The sequence below is a fragment of the Gossypium arboreum genome, chromosome 13 (genome assembly GCF_025698485.1).
Source record: "Gossypium arboreum isolate Shixiya-1 chromosome 13, ASM2569848v2, whole genome shotgun sequence".
NCBI lineage: Eukaryota > Viridiplantae > Streptophyta > Magnoliopsida > Malvales > Malvaceae > Gossypium > Gossypium arboreum.
The window spans coordinates 10,192,064-10,218,445 of record NC_069082.1 but is presented as its reverse complement, the minus strand read 5'-3'; the positions used below and the strand labels follow the sequence as shown (position 1 = coordinate 10,218,445).

Sequence of the window (26,382 nt, the reverse complement as noted above, 5' to 3'; positions counted from 1 at the left end):
TATAAATAGACATAGTCTATTCCTCTTGTATTCGATTCAAATTTTTCGACATAGTGAATTTTCTTCTCCTCTGCCCGTGGTTTTTTCCCGAAAGGTTTCCACGTAAAATTTGTGTGTTCTTTATTTTATTTATTTTATTTTATTTAATTTTTCACAGAAGTCCCATGCATGGTTATAAATAAGATTCAATACCAATCAATTCAACATATTCAAATATCACATGTCCTTAAGTAACAGAGTAACGTTAAGGTGTACCAAAAAACTTAACAGAATACAAATCTTACCTCGATAATTCACATATATTATACAATAGCACATTACGTTCTGACAGATCCTATGTACTTAGGTTCAGCATAGCAGACATACGTACAGCTCCCCAAGTTGTTCATTATCAGATTATCAAATATCAAGTTGTATAATCTAATTCAGATCGTATGGACCCTATAGTAGGTTTGCATTTGTTTTGAGCAACACTTATAGCCGAAGAGAAAAATTCCTAATATTGGTTCTCAGGCCCATGTGGTTTCACATGGCACACACCCGTGTGTTTGCCAATGTGTCCCACATGGCCTGACACACGCTCGTGTCACCTACCCTTGTTGTCCTAATTCGCAAATAGTGAGTTACACGGCCTAGACACATGCCCATTTCATTGGCCCATGTGAACCCTGCACATCTCATAACCTCACACGGTCTGGGCACACGCCCGTATGCCTAACCCATGAGCCTCCCATTTTTGTGAATAATGAGTTACACGACCTGCCACACAACTTGGCGTATGGCTGTGTGGCTTGGGTAGTCTCATTTTTTGACAACTGGAATTCAAAAAAGAATAGGTTTTCGGTACCCATCTGATATAGATCCGATGCAAAGACAATAAGGATGAATTCCCGTCCCTAAACAACATTACAATAATAGATCAGACGACTTATTTGAAATCAATCGCTAAGATTAGTATCCAAAATCGAAGTTATGTCGAAGAACTTAGACACACAACACCAAATCATACTACGCACTTAGCGATAATTGAACTGCAATTTTGCAGACCTTATGTCGTCGAGAGAACATTAAACTTGAGACCTTCGCCTAACAAAATATTACGTAAGTCAATGTTTTCATCACAAAGATGAATTACAACCCTGTCTAACAACAAACTCACGGAGGAACTTGACAGATAATACTTACACGATTGATTATAGATCAACATCGCAAAGAGTTAGAAAGACAGATCTCTCAAAGATTCAACAGAAAATCGTCGATGGATGAATTAACAAATAAAAAGAGAAAACACAAAGACGATACTCAAAACAAAAAAGATAAAATGAATGTAACAAGCCAAAAAGGAAGCTGAGAGAATTGGTTAATTTAAAACCAACCAAAACTACCTCACGGGGCTGCAAAAAAAAAAAAAAAAACATTCCCATATTGCTTTTGTAGAGACTCAAAGACAAGACCACAGAGGAGACGGATGCTTAGCTAATGAACCAGCAGGCTCATTCTTGTCATCAGTTGATTGGAAATAGAACTTATGCCAGATGATCAAGAATAGGGGTTTGATAAAAATAACAAAATTTCAAGAAACAGGATTCAAACCCAAAACCTCACACACATAACCAGAACAATTAACCATTGAACCAGATCAATTTTCTTGTAAAAATGTCCTAAATCTTAACTCAAATTCGAGAGATGACTACTATTAATTTCACAAATCAATTTCTTCTAATCCGGCTTTTGGTATGTTACATTTTTAATGTGGGAATGATGGAAGAGAAGTTAGTGAATCTCAACATAGCCCATGAAGGGGAAGAGTCGATGCAGGCTCAAGGAAATGAAGAAGTGATTGAAAAAGATTTTAGTCGACGTGGGACATTTGAGATTTTATAAAACAATATGTGATTCCAATTCTCCTCAATGAAAGGAAAAAGAAATTGCACAATTGTTAGTCGACATTTATATTATAAGTTTGTAATCATTGATTCACTTCCGTTAGTCTTCATTTTTTTTAGAGTTAATTTTTAAATTTTGAGATAACTTACATCTAACTATTTACTTTATTTTATATTTTTAATAATATTTTTTATTTTAGTTTATGTGATGATGTGATATTTTAATATTATATTATAATTTATTTTAAAAATTATAATTTTAAGTGATAATGTGGTATAATATCATAATGTCATGTTTTCATATGGATTAGATTAAAAATTGTCAAGTTCCAAAATTACTATGGATCCAAAAATTTAGAGACTAAATTTATTTTATCCTTTAATTTTTTATTTTTTGTATTTGATGTTGTTTTTAATAAGGATCGGGATAAGAATTGTCCAAGGATTGAAGCTCGTAACCTATGTTAACTAAGATTTTAAATAGAACTCGTTTATTACTTCATCTATGATTTATTTTAGGGTGTATTTGATAAAGCATAGAAAATTTTCATTGAAATGAAAATTGTAAACATTTAAACTATCTGTCTATCTATCTATATATATAAGCATGAATTTGAAAAAAACCTTTGGCCTATCAAGAATATCATTTATTTTTTATCATATTACTAAATTAACTTTAAAAATAATTATAATTTAATTTAGAATAATTAGTTAAAATTTGTGTTAATTTTAATATAGATTTTTATGAATAGAATTCTAAACATAAAATATGTAAATTATAATTATAATTTAATTTAATTTATTATTAATTAAAATTTTTGACATAAAAAACTTGTGTTGCTTTTATTTTTTTAAGTTATGCTAATTTTATTTAGGTAAAATAAAATTAGTATTTGAATAGAATTCTAATAATCTTAATTATCACTTAATCAATATTATAGTTATATCCCAATTAAATTTTAGTTTAGGCATATTCAATCAAGTAATATCTAAAAAAAATTACTAGTAAAAAGTGAGGATTTTAGCATTAATAAGTTAAAATTACATATATATATATATATAAGAATGGAGAGTTAACACAATGATTTTTTAAAAGAGTAATGTCGAATCATATTAAATAGTAATGACACCAAAAAGTGATCAAGATTATTTTAATAGATAATAAGGTAATATAATATTATGATATTATTTTTAAAAGTTTTCTCTAAATTTATATTGTCAAACAACAAACAAAAAATAACTGACCCAACCTAGGAGTTTCGTCTAAGTCAAAAGTGTTACATTTTGTTACTGAAGTGATCTTGTAAAGCCATTCTTTTGCTTGAGTTGATTTGTATAAAAATACTCTTTTGTTTTTAGGAAAAGCATTCATTAATGAAACCGACTTTTCCTAGTAATTTAATTACAATATTATTAACATGAGGTTTTGAAAAATGGTTTAAGGTTCATAAGAAAAAAAAACTTATCAAAACTTTAAGTATTTTATAAAGCAGCGAAAAAAATTAATTATGAAAAATAGTTCTCTAAACCAATTTAGCATACAATTATCAGAGTATTTAACTAAATATCATGCTTAAGAAAAGATAAGCTAAACAATCCTAAACTTAAGATATAAAGGCAAGAAATAGTTAATAATTACAACCCATAATAAAACGATTAAGTAAAACTTTAATGGAACTTTTAAATAAAAATAAAAAAAATTACTAATCCGAGGTTCCACCGATGCCATTCCGAGTCTCAATTCTCCGCGTTACCTGAGAGGTAAAGAAAGGGGAAGTGACCTTATGGTAGCTCAGTGTGACTCTAATTTTTTAAACCAATATATATAATTGAACAGACAGTAAAACATTTAATTTATAGCAACATGATAAACTGTAAATTATACATATTTTAACCCCATGTTTAATGAATTTTATGGATGATTTCTCATTAGAATTGGTGAATTTGATGCTCCTAATGCTTTAATTCCATGTTTTATACTTAGGAGAGCATAGGAGAGCAAAAGGAATGAGAAACGGGTCAAAAACAGAGAAAATGGGCCAAAGTACGAAATCAACACGACCTGGACCTCCTCATACGGGCAGACCACACGGCCGTGTCAATTTGGCAGAATTGAAGCACGATTCACACGGGTATAGTACATGCCCGTGCCATTTTAACAGGCTTGAACACGGCCTGAAGTAATCGCAGACGGGCGTGTCCCTGCCGAGCCCAAGTTGAGTCCAATTCGGAAAAGGCCACTTTTGAGGGCTCATAGGCATTCCAAAGCCTATAAATACACCCTAGAAGAGGTGAAAAGAGAGATGGGAGAAGGAGGAGTAAGGAATTACTCCAAAGAAACCGATTGATCCATCTCAAAAGCCGGATTCATCATCAAGACTGAAGATCTCTCCTCAATTTCCCTTCAAGAGTTTTGGGTTTTCTTTATGTTTTGTATTCTTTATTCTTCTGAGATGTTTTCTTATTTAGTTATGAACTAAACCCCTAAATACCTAAGGGGGATGAAACCTAAGACGAATCTTGTTATTATTTTCTAAATCGTATGATAAATATTTAACTTGTTCTTAATTATGTGTTCTTAATTCTTGTTTTGATATCCCAGGATACTGATTCAAGACATGCTCTTATTCAGAGGAGGAATAGACCCTGTCTAAGAATACATTTTCCATAATTAAGCGGAGTTGATTGCGCGCCTAGAAATAGGGTGAGAAGATTTTGCCGGATTAAGGTGAAACCTAATAAGGGGATCCATAGATCGAGTTAATGCAACCCTAGAGTGTTAATTAGAGAAAAGTCTCGGTTTTTCAATCTAGGGATTAGACGTTATTAGTCTTGAATAGGGAAAATAACATAACTTAGGGATCTCTACGGAACAAGTTGAATGAATAAATCGTCCGATCCGGAGCTAGAATAACAAGTAAAGTTTAGGTGAATTTTTCCTTAGGTATTGTCTCAAGTCAATCGATTTTCCCAAAAGCAATTCCCCAATTCTTTTCTCTGTGCGTTCTTAGTTTAGATAATTAGTTAATTAAAACAAAACCCCATTATTCTTAGGCTAGATAATAAAAAGACAGTCATTACTAGTACTTTTAGTTCCTTTGGGTTCGACAATCCGGTCTTGCTAAAACTATACTACTGTTCGATAGGTACACTTTCCTACATCTCGATAATAGTTAGTTCAAGAACGAGTAATTATAAATATTTAAAACCTATCACGAAACCTCGCGATAAAGTTTTTGGCGCCGTTGCCGGGGAACTAAAATATTAGGAACACTCAATTTTTATTACTTTAACCATTTATTTTTCTTGCAATTTAATTTAATTTAATATTACTAATTAATTACTTTTTCTTTCTCTTGACAGGTTTTTATAGTTTATGACTAGAAGAAACCCGTCGGGACCATTACTTTTTGACGAAGAAATCGATCGCACAGTTTGTAGAAACCAAAGAGAAATAAGGCGAAGCTTAAGATACACAGAGAACAAGCAAGAAGACGATACTCAACCCCCAACCGAAGAGATGGCTGAAAACCAAGGCAATCAGCTACCTCCTGCAATTGCGGCTGATCAAAATCCTGCTCCACGTACTATATATGACTATTCTAAACCTTCTTTAACAGGAACTGAGTCAAGTATAGTTAGACCTGCTATTGCTGCAAATAATTTCAAACTGAAACCTAACACAATTTAGATGATACAGCAGTTTGTTCAGTTTGATGGTTTGCAGGATGAGGATCCCAACACTCACTTGGCGAATTTTCTGGAGTTTTGCGATACTTTCAAAATTAATGGCGTTTCTGATGATGCCATTCGCCTTCGGTTATTCCATTTTTCACTTAGAAACAAAGCTAAACAGTGGTTGAACTTGTTACCACGAGGGTCCATCACTACTTGGGAACAAATGACCGAAAAATTTCTACTAAAATATTTTTCGCCGGCTAAAATGACTAAGTTACATAATGATATCTCTTCTTTTGTGCAGATGGACTTAGAAACACTTTACGATGCATGGGAAAGATACAAGGATCTATTGCGAAGGTGCCCTCACCATGGGTTACCTCTATGGCTGCAAGTTCAAATGTTTTACAATGGTGTGAATCCCTTGACAAGACAAATGATTGACGCAGCTGCTGGAGGAACTATCAACAACAAAACACCTGAAGAGGCTTATGAATTCATTGAAGAAATGTCACTGAATAACTATCAGTGGCAAGTCATGAGGACTAAGCCAACAAAAACAGCCTGCATTTATAACGTCGACTCAGTTACTTTGCTATCAAATCAGGTAGAACTTCTCAATAAAAAGATTGATGGTTTACTTGGTTCTACGCAGGTATATTAAATAATGAGGTGTAACTCAAGTGGAGGAGGTGTGCATACAGAATATCAATCCTTCAATCCTACAACCGAAGAGGAACAAGTCAACTATATGGGTAACAATAACTTTAGATCTCAAAATAACCCATACAGTAATACTTATAATACAGGTTGGAGGAACCGCCCAAATTTCTCCTAGGGTGGTCAAGGGAATCAAAAGCCACAAAATCCACAGGGTTTTTAATAGCCACCTTATCAACAAGAGAAGAAACTGAACCTTGAAGAGATGCTCTCTAAATTCATCTCGGTATCAGAAACCCATTTCTAAAATACCGAGACAGCACTTAAGAATCAACAAGCATCGATCTAAGGGCTCGAAACTCAGATAGGCCAGCTATCCAAACTAATCTCTGAACGACCACAAGGTAGCTTACCAAGTAATACTGAACCTAATCCAAGGGAACACCTCAACGCAATTAGTACTCAAGATAAGGAAGGATTCATTGCGCCTGAGCCAGAATTGATGCAAGAAACTGTGTTGAGCAAAGGTAAAAGTGACTGTTTAAAACCTTAGACGAACATAGTCCTCTTTTTCTGAGACTATAAAACCCTCTAGTTGTTGCATGTAAATATCTTCCTCAAGTTCTCCATGAAGAAATGCAGTTTTTACATTTAACTGCTCAAGCTCCAAATCATGCATGGCCACAATACCAAGCAAAGCTCGAATCAAACTATGTTTAACAATTGGAGAGAACACATCTGTAAAGTCCACTCCTGGAATTTGACTGTAACCCTTTGCAACAAGCCTTGCTTTATATCTGGGTTCTTCAACTCCTAGAGTCCCTTCTTTCTTTTTAAACACCCATTTACAACGAACAACCATTTTACCTTTAGGATGTTTCACAAGGTCCCATGTTCTATTTTTGTGGAGTGCTTCCATCTTTTCTTGCATAGCAAACATCCACTTTTCTGAGTCTTCACAGCTAACCGCCTCAGAATAATTAGATGGCTCTTGGTTCACATCTATATCTTCAGCCACATTTAAAGCATAAGCAACTAGATCAACCTCGGCATACTTCTTTGAGGTTTAATTTCCCTTCTAGTTCTGTTTTTGGCGATAGAGTATTGTGGTGAAGAAGCAACTCTATTCTCAATTTTTGTTCTGGCTTGAGGAGTTGACTCTGTATTAATCTGATGCTCCACCTACTTTTGATTTTCTTTATTGGAAGAGTCTTTAAGAGATAAGTTAGGTAGCATAGCAGTTTCATTAAAAACATCTCTCCTAATCACAACTTTTCTATTTTCAGGACACCATAACTTATACCCTTTTACACCAGCTTTATAACCAAGAAAAATGGATTTAATAGATCTCGGTTCCAATTTTCCATTATCAACATGAGCATACGCAGGACACCCAAAAAACTTTAAATCAGAATAATTAGCAGGATTACCAGACCATACCTCTTGTAGAGTCTTTTTATCAATGGTAACGGATGAAGATCGGTTGATCAAAAAACATGCAGTAGAGGCCGCTTCTTCCCAAAATGCCTTCGGTAAGTTGGCATTTGACAACATACATCGAACCTTCTCCATGATCGTTCTGTTCATTCGTTCTGCAACGCCATTTTGCTGTGGAGTATGAGGAACTATCAAGTGTCTCATGATCCCTTCTAACTTGCACAATCTATTAAACTCATCAGAACAAAACTCTAAGCCATTATCTGTGCGGAGGTATTTTATCTGTTTTCCCTTCTGTTTTTCAATCATAATTTTCCAAGACTTAAATGCGGAAAACACATCGCTTTTCTGCTTCAGGAAAAACGCTTGAACTTTTCTGGAAAAATTATCAATAAAGGTTAGCATATAATTAGCTCCACCTCTCGAAGGCACTCTGGATGGCCCCTACAGATCAGAATGAATATACTCCAACGTTCCCTTCGTGTTATGGATTCCTCTAGTGAATCGAACTCTCTTTTGCTTCCCAAAAACACAGTGCTCACAGAAATTCAGTTTGCAAATTCCTTGCCCATTAAGAAGTCCTCTTTTGCTTAATTCTGCCATGCCATTCTCACTCATATGCCCTAGGCGCATATGCCAAAGTTTAGTAATATCATCATCTAACAAGGAAGAGGAAGCGACAGTTGCATCACCAGTAACAGTAGAACATTGTAAAGCATATAACTTGGCAATCTTTCTCTGTCTTTTCATCACAACATGGGACCCTTTGGAAATCTTTAAAACCCCACTTTCAGCTGTGTATCTGTACCCTTTTGAATCAAGAGTACTCAACGAAATTAAATTTTTTTTCAATTCTGGAACATGCCGCACGTCACTAAGTGTTCTGACAACTCCATCAAACATCTTAACTTTAATTGTTCCAACACCTGCGATTTTACATGAAGCTTTATTTCCCATCAAAACAACACCTTCAGATAATGTTTCGTAAGTTGTAAACCAATCCCGATTGGGACTCATGTGGAAGGTGCAGCCTGAATCAAGTATCCACTCATCGCTTACTTTAGAATCATTGACAGAAGTGACTAGAAGTTCACCATCGCTGTAGTCTTCTCTGACATCGACTTCACCGAATTTTACGGTTGTTTTCCTTTTGGTTCGCACCTCCCTTTTAATCTTATTTTGTAGCTTATAGCACTCAGATTTAATGTGCCCTTTCTTCTTGCAAAAGTTACAAGTTTTACCTCTGTTTGAAGACTTCGATCTACCCTTAGATTTACCACGAGGATTCCGTTCCTGTGTCCTACCATGATCATCATCAGCATTCCGATCTTATCTCCCACTAACAATGAGACCCTCTCCCTGAGAGTCGGGTTTAACCACAAGATGCTTCATCTTATCGTACGAGGTTAAAGAATCATAAACCTCATCAACTGTGAGAGACTCGCGGCTATATAAAATCGTGTCTCTAAAGGTTGAATAAGGCAGGGCAACGAACAAAGTAGAATCAACCCTAGATCTTCCTTATCATCTTGAACCTCCATGGCCTCCAAGTTTGAGAGAATTTCTTTAAACAACTGTTAAGTGTTCGTGTATAGATGCACCTTCCTCCAAACGATGAGCATAAAGACGCTGCTTCATATGCAACTTACTTGTTAGAGTTTTCGACATACACATTTGTTCTAGCCTCTTCCATAATGCGAGGCGGTTTTCTCTTTCATCACATCCTGCAAAATTTCGTTGGACAAATCTGAGATGTAATTGTGTTAATGCCTTTCAATCCTTACGCTTCTTCTCTTCATCTTAATGTCGAAGGCATCTTATCTATCCTAGCGGGGCATCCTCCGATCCATCTGCAAGAAGCTGCTTGCATCTTAATTTGCCACAACGCAAATCTGGTGTTACGATCCAATAGCAGAATTTCATACTTCAAAGACGCCATTACCGTGATCGAGATGAATAACATGGAAACCCTTTCGGGAGAAAACCACGGGCAGAGGAGAAGAAAATTTAATATGTCGAAAAATTTGAATCAAATACAAGAGGAATAAACTATGTCTATTTATAGGCTTGCAAAGCCATATTCTAGTAGGATTGAAACACCTTATCCTAATCAATATAAAATAGATGGAGTTTAATAAGGTTTAAAAACCTTATTCTAAAATAAAATAAAAGAAGTCTAGTTCTATATGGATTTTACTTTTATTTTATTTTCCATCGTATTTTATTTAAATGAGAATTTGGGTCACTTAATTCTAACAACTTCACAGCAAATCTGATATTATTTTTTAATTTTTGATAATTTGTTTATAATGCATGGACTTCCATGCCTATTGACTTGGTTACTGTACGATAGCATGACTTACATGCTCATCACTCTGTTTTTATATATGCATGCCATGACACATTGCATGGGACTTGGTATGTTGTGAAAAAAGAAAGTTTTTGATAGCTTAATGGTTTGCATTATCTAGTGGTTTATCCACGATTCTATTATGGTAGCTTGGCTGCAGTATAACGGCTTGATCACATTTATCTGATCTGGCAGTTTTAACTACAAATATTCTGGTGGCATTGTCCACAATTATTTTTTGATGTCCACAATTATCTGTTGGTGTGATTTGGCTGGATAAGTTCTAGGGAAACTCTATTTTGGTATGTAGCAGAGTTAGGTAGAATGTTTTTTGATAAATTGTTTATAATGCATGGACTTCCATGCCTATTGACTTGGTTACTGTACGATAGCATGACTTATATGCTCATCACTCTGTTTTTATATATGCATGCCATGACACATTGCATGGGACTTGGTATGCTGTGAAAGAAGAAAGTTTTTGAAAGCTTAATGGTTTGCATTATCTAGTGGTTTATCCACGATTCTATTATGGTAGCTTGGCTGCAGTATAACGGCTTGATCACATTTATCTGATCTGGCAGTTTTAACTACAAATATTCTGGTGGCATTGTCCACAATTATTTTTTGCTGTCCACAATTATCTGTTGGTGTGATTTGGCTGGATAAGTTCTAGGAAAACTCTATTTTGGTATGTAGCAGAGTTAGGTAGAATGTTTTTTGATAAATCTACATTCTGATATGTTTGAAAAATATTGCATTTGCGCAAACATACATGTTCTGCTCTGTTATGTTTAGTGCTACTCTGCTCTACTCTGTTATGTTCTGCTTTACTCTTTTCTATTCTGTTACGTTTTGCTCTATCCTATTCTGGTTAGGTTGTATTTTTCTGTTATATTAGCATGATGGAAATATCTGGGATACCCTGGTCTGTTCTGTTTTGTTCTGTTCTTATACTCATTATTAAGTTCTCTGTGTTACTCTGATTTATGTATTATGTATTGTTAATTGTAATTGATGTTGGTCATACAATGGGCTTTATAGTTCACCCATAATTTATCTTTGTGTGTTCACGTAAGTCTCTGGCTTAGGACCGTATGACATGTGGGAGCTCGGATTGTTTTTTAATAATGTAAAAATGTTCCTAATCTTTTGGGTTTGTAATATGTTTCTGAGCTCTTCTTAGTTTTTTCTCAATTCATCAGTAGTTAATAATTTTTAACGTGTAACTACAAAATCACTCAAGTTGACAAAACGGATTTTGGTTTTCAATGTTAAACTCCGAAAAGATTTTTCGCCACGGGTCAAGTTAATAATTTTGAATGTTTTTTGGATAATTATTGAATCAGTTTTCAATGTGTTGATGTAACCCTCCAGATTCGGTCTTAACTTTTAGGCTAGGTTTGGGGTGTTATAGCAAACCTCCGCACTCGACAAAGAACCAAAGAAAACCTTAACTTGTATAGAAAAAAAACAAAACCAAACGTGCTACCCAGGCAGATAGAGAAAAGAATACCAAAACATGGTATGAAGCAGAGTATAACTAATTACTCATATTTTCTTTCTCTTAGTTTTCAAATAATATCTGAAATAAGAAAGTAAACTATAATGTTAATTTGAAAAAGAAAGAAAAAGAAATAAAGGTTAAACAATATAAAACAATTATAATAATAGCTTATGATAAATAGGAAAGATATTTACACTAAATTATTAGATACATTTAATAATAGTGATTAAAAATAATTGTTGAAATTAAGAAAATTAACTATAATGTCAATTTAAAAATATATAAAAATATAACAACATACAACAATTATAATAATACATCATGATAAGTATGAAAGATATTTAAATTAACAAACACATTTAATTATAGTGATTAAAAATAATTGTTAAAATTTGACTTTCTTTCTTCATCTTTTTGTTATAAACAAAAGAATTATAGAATGGATATAAAACTAAAAGAAATATAGAGTGAACAAGAAAGAAGAATAGAAGATGAAAGGATGATTCAACTTTCACATTGGCATACAATAATCTTGTACATGCCCTCTATTTATAAGGCTTCAAAAACCATAAGTTACAAAACATTAAGGACCAACATTAAGGTACCTTATAAATTATTTAGGGTTTACAAGATAATGAATTTAAGGGTTATGGATATTCATTTTTAGGGGTTACAATATGATGAAATTTGGGGTTATGAACATCCATTTTATCAAATAATTTACAACACTCCCCATTGGATGTCCATTAACGAAAATATACCTCGTTAAAACCTTTTTAGGAAAAACCCTGTGGGATAAAAATCTAATGAAAGAAGAAGAGTACACAATTTCCTATTAGAAGTTGCCTTGTTAAAAACCTTTACCTAGAAATCCCAGTAGGACAAATCCTTGGTTAAAGAAAAAGAGTACAGCGTGTTTTAGACTCCCCCTAATGGCAACATCACATTACATATTTGAGTCACCACATTCAATCTTATATACTAGTCTTTCAAACATTGTGGTTGGCAATACCTTTGATGTAACCACCTTTCAATTGAGCTATACATGATGTATTATTTTCGTATAAGATAGTTGACATCTTTTCTTGTAAAGGCAAATTACATATATTCTGGATATATTGGGTCAATAAGCCTAGCCAAACACAACCTAGGCTTGCCTTATACATTGCAGTTATTTATGTATGATTTGTAGAGGTGACAACTAATGCCTGCTTTGTTGAATGCGATGATATGACAGTACCTCCACATGTAAATAAATATATCATTTAAAATCAACCTTTATGTGGATCCGATGATTTTCCAACATCAGCACAGCCAACTAATCATTTGAATAAAATAATCTCCTATCAATGTTCCTTCAAAGATATTGAATACATGTTTAATTACATTCCAATGTCTACATGTTGAAGAAAAACTAAATCTTGCTAACAAGTTTACAAAGAAAGTTATATCAGGTCATGTGTTGTTTGCAAGATACATCAATGTTGTCGAAACCAATTTTTTAAAGGGAGGTTTGAAAAACGGGGTTCGACTTTTTGAAAAATAAAAATGGGAGTCGCCACCAACCTTTTTAGGTGTAATTGGATCACCTTTATAAAACATTTTGGTCTACGAAATTCAAGAAAACAGGTTCGGGAGTCGGGTACGCACAAGGAAGGATTAACACCCTCGTAACGCCCAAAATTGGTACCGAATTGATTATTTATTGTCCTAATGTCAAAAATTTGAAAAGATTTTAAAATTTGAACAATTTAAAGTTGAAACTTGAGATTCCTTTGTTCCGAAAGTATACAAACATCACATCCAGCATGTTAGGACATGATGTTTTAAATCCTCGTAACTAAAATTATCTCATGATTTTGAAAATTGATTAAAAAGGATATTTGGTTATTTAGTCAAACGAAAAAATCGCAACCCAGCATGTTAGGGCACTATTTTTTGAATTTCTAAACACCAAACATTGCCTTATTTAAGAAAAAACTTTTTCAATTAAATGAAATATATTTTTTAAAAACAATGAATAATATATAATTTAATAAAAAATAATAATTTGATATAATACTAAAATTATTAAAAAATAAAATATAAAAGAGAATTAAAAAATCAAGGAGATAGGGATTAAATAAAAAAAGGTTGAAAACAAAGATGAACAAAGAATAAATAAGAACAAACCGTAGAAAATAAGAACGCAAGAGGGAGAGAAATTTGAGTGAATGCTCTCAAAAATTCTTATTGCTTCCCAAAACTCAAGTGAAGTCAAGTTGTTTTACAATGAGGGGAGAGCCCTCTATTTATAGTTGAGCCTCCCCAAATCTAACGGTACAGATCAATTACATCAACGGTTAAGATTAAAGGATATCTACAAATTAAATCTCCAAGATTACAAAATCATATCTTTTAAGATTGTATATCATATCTAAGATTGTATCATATCTAAGATTGCAATCATATCTAAGATTGTATCATATCTAAGATTGCAATCATATCTAAGATTGTATCATATCTAAGATTGCATATCACATCTAAGATTGCATATCATTGAAGATTATATTTCCATATGAGTCAAACTTGTAGATGGACCTTAAATCTTTTCAAGTAATGGGTCATTCCGATCGGGCCAAATTATATTTGTAGTTCTGAACTGAACTTGGACTTCGTTTTTTTTGGGGGGGTTTATTATTTTTATTTTTATTTTTTTGGACTTATTTCTGGGCCCGGGCAAAATTGAGTGTCTACAGCTGCCCCTCTTTGCTCATTGCTGTGTAACAGGAATAGAGCAAAGACTATAAAAAGACCAATTTTGCCCGGTCTTGCCGAGTCTTGAGTTCTTGATCTTCTTTAAATGGCCTCTTGACAGCTTCAATCTACTTCTTGCAAACTTATAACTGTCATGTTGATATCTTCAATCTGCTTTCCATCGAACACAGAGACGCCAAATCTGCTTCTCCAATTTGTTCCCTGACAATACAGAGATGCCAAATCATCTTAGATTTGGTTCAGCGTAAACATGCGAAAGCCAAATCAGCTATGTCTTCGATTTGCTCCTTGTAAGCACAAGGATACCAAACCATCTTGGATCTGCTTCAGTCTAATCATCTAAAGGTTAGATCTGCTATATGTCTGTCCTCCGTCGAATATGGAGATGCCAAACTTCGATTTGTTCTCTGACAATACAGAGATGCCAAATCATCTTAGACTTGCTTCAACGTAAACACGTGAAAGCCAAATCAGCTATGTCTTCGATTTGTTCCTTGTAAGCACAAGGATGCCAAACCATCTTGGATCTTGTTTCAGTATAAACATCTGAAAGCCAGATCTACTATGTGTCTGCCATCCATCGAATATAGAGACGCCAAACTTCGATTTGTTCTCTAACAATACAGAGATGCCAAATCATCTTAGACTTGCTTCAACGTAAACACGTGAAAGCCAAAGCAGCTAGGTCTTTGATTTGTTCCTTGTAAGCACAAGGATGCCAAACCATCTTGGATCTTGCTTGATATAAACATCGAAGGCGGATCGCTATGTGTCGCCCTCCGTCGAATATGGAGCGCCAAACTTGATTTGTTCTCGACAACGAGATGCCAAATCATCTTGGATCTACTTGGTGTGAGCACACAAGGCGGATCTGCTATACTTTAACTTGTTACCCTCTTGCTTAGGGGTTAAGGCGAATCTTGATCTGCTCCACTCTGCTTAGGAGATAAGATCCGTAATTTTGACCTGTTACCCTACTGCTTAGGCGATTAGGGTGAGTCATCGTTGATCTGTTCCGCTACTGCTTAGGGAGATAAGATCTGTAATTTTAGCCTGTTACCCTACTGCTTAGGGGGTTAAGGCGAGTTTCGATCTGCTCCACTACTGCTTAGGGAGATAAGATCTGTAAATTTAACATGTTACCCTACTGCTTAGGGGATTAAGGCACTGAATTTTGTAATTTTCAATCAATCTTGCTACATTGTCCACTGGGGAATCCACTTGTAGAATTGATTTCCTGGAATTTATACTTATGTCAAATAATTAAGATGCCATGATCGAAATGAGTCAAATGCTCCTAATTAGACATATTATGATGCAAAATGTTTATGAAAATAACTCCTATTTCGGACGTCATCACTCATTCATCTATCAAGCTTCTCACCTTATTCTTCTCGACATATCAATCATACTCTGCTCGTATGGCTTGAATCTTCTCCATCAATTTAGTCTACCGTACCATTCCCCGAATGTTACAACCCACTAAAAATGTTTATAAAATGATCCTTTCTTAAGATCAATATTGCTTAAAACATCCAAACACCTTTTGGACTGAAGAAGAAAATCTCTCGAGTATCTCCAACCCGTACATATGGGAATTCCTTAAACAATCGTCTTGTTTCAGTTTCTTGTATTATCTAGAAATTTCCAGAGTAATATGCAAAACTTCGTTTGTGAAGATATTTAGTTCATCTATCAGTATTTCAATGCAACATGCTTTATGAATAATAGGAGACAAATAAATTGATCCTGAGGATAATTAGATTTGGACAAATTATTGGAAGGAATGCAAAAAGATTAACCTGAGAACATATCTTTGTGAAGAAAAAGAATCCAAAGATAGTAAATAGGACAGAAATCAGATGCCCCAGATATCGCCGCTTGAGCGTCTATACACCAGCTCCATGAAGAATTTCTTAAGTTCAACAAGTGTTTAAAAGATCCAAAGTAATTCGTTGATGCCTCGATATGTAACATACTTCACTTCTCGTCGAATCCGGTATAGCAAGGTTGTAATATCCTGAATTAGGGCTTAATCAGAATAGTGGTTTCGTGACCACAAATCCAAGATAAAAATAATTATTTTATAATTATTTAGATGAATATGATATGATTGCATGATTGTGTGAAAATTTCGTGATGAAATTCTTTGTCTAAAGTGCTTAAATTGAAAGTAGGGACTAAAACGAATAAGTTGCAAAATTTGCATTCTAGAAGTTTTTAATATGAAATTGCATTGAAATATTAATTAGGAGGTCTTAAATAACAATTTGACCAATTTCTAAGTCTATGGACAAAAATTGGACATGGATGGAATTTTTGGAAAGTTTAATAGGTTATCTAGTTCATAACAACTCATGAAAAGATGAAATTTGCCTTAAAATGTAATATTGTCAAAAGAATGACATGAATTTTAAAAATCACTAAAAATAGTATAAATGGAATTAAATGATGAGCAAGTTATGAAATTTAAGCTTAATGAGTCTATTTTCATATGGATAAAAAAAGGCATATAAATTATACTTTATGAGATATTTGAAACCTTGTGAAATAGGGCGAGTGATTTCGGATCCTCTATTCTGAATTTAAAATTCATAATAAATTTTAAAAATAATTAGATGTTATTATTTATATTTACAGATTCCTTATTGAGTCTAGTTTTAATAGAAACAAACCTCGTAGTCATTGAAATTCGTAGAGAGATATCGATTAAGTAATACACAGATGTCGGAGCAGGTAGAACCACGAAACATGGGAGACTTCAACTAATAAACTGTACTAATTGGCCTAACCAAAAATTATAGAAAAAAATTAGTAAGTAGATATATGAGCCTAGATTCAGGAAAAATTACGGATTTGGATTTCGAGTTTTGTAACTCGAGATATGATTTTTTTTATGCACATGCTTGCAGTTGGACAGCTTGTCTGGAAAGTGTGATATAAATTGTTTGAATTTGTTTAAGTGCTCAAATAAGTTTAGTAATGCCTCGTGCTCGACTCCTGCGACGGTCTTGGGTAAAGGGGGCGTTACAAAGGTCACTGCATGACTTTCCAAATTTGAGCTGCCCTTTCGGGTTTTCAACTCAAAACCCCTTTGGTCTCAAGGCGCCCTTTGCCGGTTTTCACCTTGGCCTCTCCATTTTTTCTTTTTTCTTTTTTTTCTTTTTATTTTTTTCTTTTATTTTTTTGCCTTTTTTTTTTGAAATAGAAGTCCCAAAGTGCCCTTTACGGGTTTTCACCTTGGCTTCCCTTCTCCTTCAGACAAAGTACTCCTTGACCGAGTTCGAATTCACTGGATCAGATAAATTCTTCCTATCCATTTCTTGTCAAAATCAGTGCACCTCTAGAGAAAGCCCTCTTCGCAACATATGACCATTCCCAATTCGTCATCCTTTTGCATGGGAAGGATCTCTTTCAGCACAAGGTTTCCTTTATGAAATTCTTTTGGACGAACCTTCTTTGTGAAAGTCTGTGTCATCCATTCTTGGCACATTTGCTTAGGATGAATACTTTCAAGTTAAGTTTACTAGAGGTATTCAATTCTTGACTCCATCAAAGCTTAGAGGAAAAATCTTGATTCATAAACCCATGAGAAAAGGATTACCCCAAAGCGATCCTGGGTCATTTGTTTGTCAAACCCTACAAAAGATGGTTCAATGATTCTCGATGAGACAAGAATGAAGTTGTTGACTTTATCCTTCAACCTGAAAAGCTGAGGTACAGAGATTACTCCCGGAGCATACATCCCACCATGACTCGATGATGTTTCTGAATCATCCCTAATCTTCATAAATTGCCCCCAATTGTGAAGCTGCCAAATGAGCGTAGTAAATAGGAGCCACAACAAATATGGCTGTGGTGCTCCTTTGATACATATAGGATAGAGAATGAACAAACTCTTGTAGATCATCAGCTGAAAACCCAGCCTGGTCTAAGAGAACATGATAGTGGGTCTGCCTCGTGATTCCAATCATCCCAGCATGGGTACCAAGGTAAAAAAATCATTGTTCTTTGGATGGCATACTTTTTTGTCAATGACAGTACCATGTAGCACATTGTCAGGAGATCCCTGCTGAAAAAAACTTGGTATGATGGTTTTTCGTACAACAATAATCACAATCTTTAGGGTTCCACTTCTCATCAAGGAACTTGCAAGTCTCAATAACTTGATCAAAACTTGATTGAATTGAGACTAGCTAACCCCATCCCTGAAAATAATGATTTGATCAGGTTTCCTCTTCCCTGAACTTGTATAGAAGTCTAAGAGAGCTTCCTTCATGATACCGTCATCCACTTTGTCAGAAACTTGTTTTGAAGAAAGAATCTATCATTTTAAGCTTCAGAGACTGTATACTTTGATCTTTGCATAGTGAAAATCAATGGCCCTTTGCTGGAGCTAACCATCACACTATTGACTGACACATCGATTTGCTCAAGAAAGCCAAACAATGCACACATTCCAAGGATGATGGTTGGAACCATTGAAACAACTGGAATTGAATGTGTTTGCCCCAGCGTAAGCATAGAGAGTAGGCAGTAGTTTCTTATGCCAATTTTTACCAGTCTCGGTCATCTTCTGTAATTTGTTTTTTTTTTCTTTTTCTTTTCTTTTGGCAACATTTATTGTACTGTGGCATGGCGCATTATTTTTGAAAAGACTGCAAACTTTTGGCATTGTGCAGTTATATATAATCTTTTTTCTTTTTTTGAGATGGATGACTTTTGACTTTGTAATATTGGCATATGAAGCTATCTCTCCTCCTAATGGAGCAGTTGACATCCACAAAAATGAGTCATTGTCAACTTGAAACTTTTGACGAGCTCGGGCCCATAACATACATGCCCCATAAGTCTTGACTCCCTTAAATTTGGCATTCATTGTACAACTGATACGATCCCTTTTCATGGTGGACCAACAGTGTCTCAAAACCTCATGTTTATCCTGGCAATTGCAAATCATCCTGCATGCGTCTTTGGACCACATTTTTGAATTCCCATAATAGTCTTAACAAGGTCTTGTTTTGTCTCTTCAGCTAATTCCAATTTCGTAATCTTTACTTCCTCTAAGGCTATATTTCTTACCACCACTTCATGGGGTAAAAACCATTTTCAACAAATTCAGAAACAAGTCACAATTTCTGTCACCTTCAAAATACTGAGATTCCTCTAAACACATATCGCACTCAAAAGGAACTCTGAATCTGTAGTATCGTTGCTCGTGTCATTGATATCTAGGGATCTATGATAGGCACACAAAAGAATATACAAGGAATAAATGAATTCAAAAATGACTATTTACATGAAATGAAAATTTATAAAGAATGTCAAAGGTCAAAAGAATCAGAATGAAAGAATATTTACTCGGATGAATAATAAAAGTATGTTTTATTTAAAATAAAAATGTCTGAACATGAGCCCACTTCTCAAAAAGAATCTCATTACTTCTAGGCTTTAGAGCAACAAGAGTGTTCTGAATATTACTCCGTAAAATTCCTAAAGATTACAGGAAGTTCTTCTGCAGTCCAATTGTTTAAAGAAATTCCCGGTTCATAAGGGCGAATGCCCTCAAGGTTTCTATGTTCAGTCCCTTCCTCATGTATGACATTGATGGGATGATTTTCATTTCCAAACACCCCCTTTTCCGGGTAAGCTATCCGTCCTGACACAAAAGTCGAGGATATGTAAGGGAACGTCGTTAATTCCCATCCAACTTCTTTTTCACTCAGCCGTGACCCTCTTCTCTCTCTCTCTTTTTCTTTCTTTTTTAATAACTTTAACTAATTAGGGTCTTTTTATAGACTTAAATGCATTTGATGTGATGCAATGCAAATGCATGACTGCAAAAGAAAAGGAGATGTTGATCTTGAATTCAATTCCATTAGAATAACTTTTCTAGAAAACAGATTTCTTTACATGAAAATAGATTACATATGCGATCTTGCCCTTCATAGTCCAAGTAAACGCTGATCTTTTCTTCATGGTCGAATCCTGTAAATTCTCTAAAAGATGCCTTTGCTAGCTCCTTGCTGCTTAATCTGAGCCTCGTTCTCTTGCTCGCTTATCTTCATGATACTCATCAAAAAGTTCCAGCTCTTGGATAATCTTCGTTGGCAATTAAATCAAGTCATGTATTCCTTCATGGACTTCCGGCTTTCTCTCGTCATGCTCTTGGATAACCTTTGTTGGCTTGAATCTCTGGCAATTACATCATGTATTCTTTTGTGGACTACCAGCTTTCTCTCGTCGTGTTTACTTGGACTATATTCAGACGACCGCACTATAATCTACTTTATCAAGAAATTTGTTTCCTTATGACAAACTATTCTATTTAGGAACCGAATTTTGAATCAACACCTTCTTTTCTTTGATGTAATGTAATGCAAATGCATGAATGCAAAAAGGTATCGATCTCAATTCAGTTTCATTTTAGAAAACGTTATTTAAGGAACAAAAATCTTTTCATAAAACGGATTACAAATACGCTTTCGCTTGTAGGCCCAGAGTCTTAACCCTATCTAATAACAAAGCTAACTCTCGACCTCTATCTTGAACTGTAGCTCATATTGGTGCTCAACGTGCTTGCCCTTTCTACCGATGTCGTAAATGATCAGCTATCTCTTGAATTTGAATTACAGCTTCACCTATGAAGTAAGCTCTACAGCCAAAGACACCTCCTCCAATGTCTGTGAAGTTGCTCTGATTACCTTGAAAGAAATATTAGCGAACAAGTAGGCATTCCAGCTTTGCAGCATACTGCCTTAAAATGATATCAAACATCCTCAGTGCTTCTTGAGAGTCTTTAAATTTCTGCCTCCACAGAACATTTCGAATTGCTTGCATGGGTATCTTTGCAGCATAGCTAATCTCCACTTTAAAGGTCTTTAAACGATACGATCTTCTTTAATCTCTTTCTTTCATGCTCATTTGGGTTGTCCCGGTCATCAGGGCTTGCATTTTCATTATTTCTGATAAGTACAACATCCTAAAGCACCACAGTAAATTCCAGCTTGTTATTTGGTAGCGGTCCTATAATAAGTGAGCCTTTCTACCATCATAAGCAAAATTCTTTCCATCCAATTCAATTTTGTAGGTCTTAAACCCTTACCATCCACGAGGTGACTATCTTCATCTGTAATGGTAGAAGTGTCAATCAGTACTCCCCACGCTCACCTTGAATTGTTCATCTATCTTCATGTCAAGCAAATACTACAATTCCCCATAACTATTGTAGAACAACTGCTTGGCTTCGTTACTCCATTAATCCCATATTTCCTTTAACTCTTAGAGGTTATTTTGCATCACACTAATGAGGGTGTAGTCCCATAATTCTGATGTGTATCCTTCGATGACACTATTTCCTTTTTCTATCTGGGTTTTCTCTGACCAAGCACAAACGAAAAAGTTGTCCTCCACTTTATTAAGATATTCATTCCCCATTACAAAACTTTCTAACTCAGAAATCGAACCTTGAATCGACACCTTTTAATGATAAATGACATGCAATGATAGCAAAATAAGAAAAATAAGTCAGTGTCACATATATAAAAAAATATAATAAATAAGAACTTATAAAGGTAGGCACTAAAGGTCATCATCATACTACCTGGGGCAAGCACTTAAAGTTCACTATATGTAGTTCGGTTCTAAAGCAAGGGTACCTGAACCAGCAGAGTCCTCGATCCTCACCAATTATAGGCTCATATGGACCAAGTTCGGTTCAAGGGGACACATTTCCCTTTGGCCATGCGGAGATGAAAATCTCACGAAGACGTAGGTACGGATGTATCCCGAAAGCAATCCACTAGCCCATGCTGAGGTGAAAACCTCACGAAAGCATAGCTTCTCACTCCCACTTAAGGGTGTGACCACAATGGTCATGCAAATGCAATGTGTACGTAAACAATAACAAACGTATGCAACTAACACATGTAAAAAATGACATATTTTAAAAATTTTCCAAATTTCTGACATTAAAGCAGAAAATAATCAATTTTCGACTTGACTCTCTTATACGTCCCCAGTGGAGTCGCCAAGCTGTCGAAACCATTTTTTAAAGGGAGGTTTGAAAAACGGGGTTCAACTTTTTGAAAAATAAAAATGGGAGTCGCCACCAACCTTTTTAGGTGTGATTGGATCACCTTTATAAAACATTTTGGTCTACAAAATTCAAGAAAACAGGTTCGGGAGTCGGTTACGCACAAGGAAGGATTAGCACCCTCGTAACGCCCAAAGTTGGTACCGAATTGATTATTTATTGTCCTAATGACGAAAATTTGAAAAGATTTTAAAATTTGAACAATTTAAAGTTGAAACTTGAGATTCCTTTGTTCCGAAAGTATACAAACATCACATCCAGCATGTTAGGACACGATGTTTTAAATCCTTGTAACTAAAATTATCTCATGATTTTGAAAATTGATTAAAAAAGGATATTTGGTTATTTAGTCAAACGAAAAAATCGCAACCCAGCATGTTAGGGCACTATTTTCCGAATTTCTAAACACCAAACATTGCCTTATTTAAGAAAAAACTTTTTCAATTAAATGAAATATATTTTTAAAAACAATGAATAATATATAATTTAATAAAAATAATAATTTGATATAATACTAAAATTATTAAAAATAAAATATAAAAGAGAATTAAAAATCAATGAGATAGGGATTAAATAAAAAAAGGTTGAAAACGAAGATGAACAAAGAATAAATAAGAACAAACCGTAGAAAATAAGAACGCAAGAGGGAGAGAAATTTGAGTGAATGCTCTCAAGAATTCTTATTGCTTCCCAAAACTCAAGTGAAGTCAAGTTGTTTTACAATGAGGGGAGAGGCTTCTATTTATAGTTGAGCCTCTCCAAATCTAACGGTACAGATCAATTACATCAACGGTTAAGATTAAAGGATATCTACAAATTAAATCTCCTAGATTACAAAATCATATCTTTTAAGATTGTATATCATATCTAAGATTGCAATCATATCTAAGATTGTATCATATCTAAGATTGCAATCATATCTAAGATTGTATCATATCAAAGATTGCATATCACATCTAAGATTGCATATCATTGAAGATTATATTTCTATATGAGTCAAACTTGTAGATGGACCTTAAATCTTTTCAAGTAATAGGTCATTCTAATCGGGCCAAATTATATTTGTAATTCTGGACTAGACTTGGACTTCGTTTTTTTTTTGGAGGGGTTTATTATTATTATTATTATTTTGGACTTATTTCTGGGCCCGGGAAAAATTGAGTGTCTACAAATGTCATTTAGATATGGTACTTAAGGACCAAGAAACTCTTCATCATTCTCACAAAGACAAAATTCAAACTAACAATCATACAACCATCAGGGTACTCAATGAATGTGCTTTATCAATGTAAAATTTCTTTAAGATCTTTTTTGTATAATTGACTGATGGACATAAATTCCATCTTTTATATGCTCGATTTGCAGGTCAAGATAAAACTTTATTTTTCCAAGATCTTTCATCTCTAATTCTTTCTTTAAATAATTTACTGCATTTTGAAGGTCTTTGGGAGTTCCAATAATATTTATATCATCAACATAAATAATAATTATCTAAAAATTCGATCTAGACCTTTTTATACAGACACATGGACAAATTGGATCATTTTTATAACATTCTTTCAACAAATATTCACTATGACGATTGTACCACATATGTCTAGATTATTTTAATCCACATAAAATTTATTTTAATCTAATTAAGCAATTTTCTCGAGAAACTCTATATCCTTTTGGGATTTTAAATCCTTCAGGGATTTTCATATAAATTTCACTATCAAGTGTGCCCTACAAACGGTATGTAACAACATCCATTAGACGCATGTCAAATTTTTCACATACTGTCAGACTAATAATGTATCTAAACGTGATTGAATCCACTATAGAATAATATGTCTCTTTGTAATCAATGTCGGGCATTTGCGAAAATCCTTGTGCTACAAGTCATGCTTTATATCTTAAGACTTCATTTTTCTCATTTCGTTTTCAGATAAATACCCATTTATATCCTACCGGATTTACATCTTTAGGTGTATGGACTCCATGTCCAACAACCTCATGTTTAGAAAGTGAATTCAGTTCTGCTCGATTTGTGTCTTTCCATTTTGGACAATCTTTTCTATTTTTACATTTCTCAATAGATTTAAGCTCAGGATCATCATTTTCTTTTTCTATTTCAATAGCAACATTATAAGCAAAATTGTTGTCGATAACTACATTTTTTTTTGTTCCATCTTTTTCTCGTATTGACATAAATTATCAAGATCTCTTTATTTTCATCATTTTCATTTTCACTTTCAGGTACTTGAATCTTTTCTTGAGTTTTATAATTAGTTATGTCATGAATCTCTTCAAGAACCCCTGCCTCCACTATATGATCATCTTGAATGTTTACTACTTTCCTTTTACAATGATTTTTATCTTTAGAACTAATTGGCCTTCCATGCTTAAATTATTTTCTTTTATACTAACAGTTTACCCTATTAGGACATCAATTCGTATTGGAGCATTTTCACCTGGTATGTGAGATTTAATGAATCTTGTAGTTGATTTGTAAAATGAATTATCTACTGAACTTATGGTTCACATTGCTTTGTACGAGGAACTTAAACATTGATAATTAATTTCAAGTACTTTATTAATCTAGCTTTTCATTTTCTCCACCTAATATTGGGAAAACTAACAACTCATATCATAACTAAATCTTGAATTAATAACTCAAAAATATTTAATAATATAAGGAGACTCATATCAATATACATTCCCAACCTCTTATGATGAATTATCTTTGTACGTTTTGGAGGAGCAATTGGAACATATACCGCACATCCAAAATTCTAAAATGGGAAATATTTGGTTCCTCACCAAAAATCAATTGTAATGGAGAGTATTTATAATTTATTGGCTTGATGCGTATGACATGTAAATCAATACATCCTCATGCTGAATTAGGAAACTTTGTTCTCATAAGTAATGGTTTAGCTACTAGTTGGAAGCATTTGATAAATGATTCAGCTAAACTGCTTTCTGTATGAACATGAGCTACAAGATGTTCAACTTTTATCCCAATTGGCATACAATAATTATTGAAAGCTTGGGACATAAACTCACAAACATTAAAAAGATGAATTGTTTTAATTTCATAATCTGAAATTAATCATTTAAACAAGCAATATTGCAAATGACAAGTTGCGAGTTGGTAACACATGTTATTATTTTGTATATGCATCTACCAAAATCATATAATTTCAAAAACCGTTCACATGGTAGATGATAGACCCATATTCATCTAAAAAATACAAGACATTAAATCTTAACTTTAGCTAGTAAGTTTGTAATAATAAATTATTATTGAAAACAAGCAACACATGAGAATTCTTTAATTAAAAAAAATTTTGGTTCTTTAATAAATGTCTGTATGAATTCTCAATTATTATTATTATTTGGATCATATATGATCCAAGATGGTCTAACTGGTCACACCAAGTAGTAAATGTATTTGTATTAGTAAACTTCGGTTTACTTTAACATGTTTTTCAATTGTACTAATCTTGTCAATATAAATTTAGACTCTTGATAATTTAATTGTCATCTCTTTTACTTTGTATTCACATATAAGCGATATTGTAACATTTACTTTTGAAAATGTCTAAATTAATATGAAGTTCATAATGCCATTAACTCAACATTTACTTGAGGAATATGTCAAAATATTCAAATGTCCAAATTGACTTTAATATAAAAAGTGATTATATTTTTGCAGAGGAATGTGCAAAAAAATCGAACAATAATGTAAGCATATATCATATTTTTTACCAATAAGATTATATAGATATCATTCTTTCCAAGGAATGATTAATTAATATAAATCATTGGTCATTCTGCTTTAAGAATGAACATTTATCAATATTTCGAATCATCCATATTCTTTTTATCTATTTGGAAATAATAACAATAGGTTCCATTTTTATAATTATTATGCATTGCTACATTCACGTTGGGGAATGAAGCAAAACCAATGAAAATGAACAATTTCATTAATTTGTTTAGCCATAAGAAGGCATTTACAAAATCA

General features: G+C 33.8%; 1 non-coding gene across 1 annotated transcript; it reads right to left on the bottom strand.

The window, feature by feature from the left end:
• Positions 1–5,836: 5,836 nt before the first annotated feature.
• Positions 5,837–5,942, bottom strand: LOC128287007 (small nucleolar RNA R71). The gene has a single exon (XR_008277707.1). It is a non-coding gene; the product is annotated as a small nucleolar RNA R71 (small nucleolar RNA).
• Between the last annotated feature and the right edge of the window lie 20,440 nt (positions 5,943–26,382).